Here is a 2,555-nt window from a genome sequence, read left to right on the forward strand (position 1 = left end):
ACGCCGTTTAACCCAAAAAAATTGTTTAATTCGGGTCTAACGTAATTAAATGAATTAATAAGTCAAAAAGGAGATGTAAAATTCCCTATATTTTTTAATTTAACGACTTTCATGTTTTTGCCCATTTTGACATGAAGACCCTTTATTATTTTAGGTATTTACATGTATGTTTAAAAAAAAAACACCCAAAATTTATAAAATTAGTCTTTTCATTTTTTAGTTTGAAGGATAACTTATTTTTGACGTAAATATTTTTGAACATTTTTATTATTTATATGTGTGTTTTAAAAGAAAAAAGTTATTTTTACAACAAAAAAAAGTGAGGGTATTCTTATCCAAAATGGGTATTCTTATCCAAAATGTGTATTTTTTTGGGTAAAAAAAATGAAAAGTTAGATTTGAAATTTCATGTTTCTTTTGTCATTTTAATCGGTTATCCCTTATTTTTACAAGAAAAGAATGGGGGTATTTTTGTCAAAATGATTCAAAAAAAGATAGAGGTTTAGATTTTCAAAATTGGGTTTACAATGATCATTTTAATCAAATAATCTATTAATTAATGATTTAATTAATTAAATTATTAACAATTTTGGGAGAATTGTGTTTTGGGCCCGGCTGGGCCCAAAAATTAACATTTGATCCATATAACTTCCATAATTGATGGAAAGGATATGAGATGTTAAAAGACCAATATATCCTTCAAATTTCTATACATTACCTTTTAAGGACATAAAATAGTGATGGACTAAAATACCCCATGACCTTTCACATAAACTTTTTTTTTTTTTTGTCTTTATTGCACCATTATTCATGCAACCATAATAATTCTATTTTAACAATTTGGATTTTTCATTATTTTAATTTTTTTTATATATAAATAATTGAAAATCAACATTATTTTCTATTTTAAATTATAAATAAAGAAAAATTATGTTCGAAAGCTATTTTAAAAAATACTTTCTAAAAAATAGTAATATGATTTATATTTTTTATATTTTCTTTTTGAAAAAACATTTATATAAAAAATGAAAACTATTTTAAAAAATAAAAATTGAAAACCTTGTTTAGTACTATTTTTTATATGAAAATAATAAAAAGAACTAAATTTCATTCATTGATTATCCATTTTTATTTTTTTTTCATTAGTTATTTTAATAATAAAAAAAATATAGTATGTTTACGATTAAACAAAGAAATTGATCAATTATGTGTTTTTTGTGGGACTATCTTTTACATGAAAAATACTTAAATAACTAAATTATATATATTTATTACTCTTTTTAATTTTATTTTCTTTATTTATTTTTTATCGAAAATTTTAATATATCCATAATTAACAAAGTAATAAATCAATTGTGCACATTTTAATCTATTAAAATAAATTAATTTCTAATTTAATAAATAAAATGAAATAAGTAAATAAATTTGGGGTTATTTCTATTTTTTAATATATCTTATATCAATATTTTTTATGATTAAATAAATTTTTTATTTTTTATTTCTTTAATTCCAAAAATAAAATGAAATAAATAAATAAATTTAGAATTTTCCAACTGATCTTATATTCATATTTCTTATGGTTAAATAAATTTTTTATTCTTTTTTCTTTATTTCCAAAAATAAAAGGAAATAAATAAATAAATTTGGCTTAAATAATAGTTTTTAAGTAATTTATTTGTCTTATTTTTAATTACATTTTGCATTGAAAATAAAATAAAATAACATTTTTTTTAGTCACTGTACAAGGTATTTACACTAAGTGTACATGACAAATATATTAACTGTACAAGGGTGTACAAGACTATTATTTATGAAGGATTTTAAGTGATTCTAAAAAACTTGTTTGTTTATTTCCCTTAACCAATGATAAATGACATTTCTTACACACATTGGTTAAGCATACATTCATCTCATGTATTTTATCTAACTTGTATATGGTCATTTTAATAGGTACCTCACTTATGATGATTGTAAAACAAAATTATACAACAATTTTTTTTTCCTTTTTAAAACCAAACCGATGCAAACATGGTTAACCGACCTATTGTTAGATATTCATAAAATGATGTATGAAATTTGAGTTATTGTACAAGGGTATTACACTAACTGTATAAGGGTATTACACTAACTGTACAAGACAAATTTACTAATTGTACAAAGGTGTACAAGACTACTTTTTGTTAAGGATTTAAAGTGATTTCGAAAAACTTTCCCATTTTTTTCCACTCAAATATTTTTTCCCCACTCAAATTCTTTCACTCAAGAATTGTTTCGAATTTTATTTTTAAATTTCATCATCAAATTTTTGTAATTGCATATTTTGTTTTTGTAGTTTTAACAATGTTCTTTCTTTCCACTATTTTTTTTTTTTTTGTGAAATTTTATCCACATGAATCTATATTTAAAATTATAATCATATTTATCAAATTTTTTACTAAGATTATCTTTAATTTTTTTTTAATATATTTATACTCATTTATTTAAAAAATGAAAAACTAATTTTTTTTATAAACATGTTCTATTACCTTTCAAGTAAAAAACTAGATAAGTTTCAA

This window comes from Vitis vinifera, chromosome 4, assembly GCF_030704535.1.
Source record: "Vitis vinifera cultivar Pinot Noir 40024 chromosome 4, ASM3070453v1".
In the NCBI taxonomy this organism is placed as follows: Eukaryota; Viridiplantae; Streptophyta; class Magnoliopsida; order Vitales; family Vitaceae; genus Vitis; species Vitis vinifera.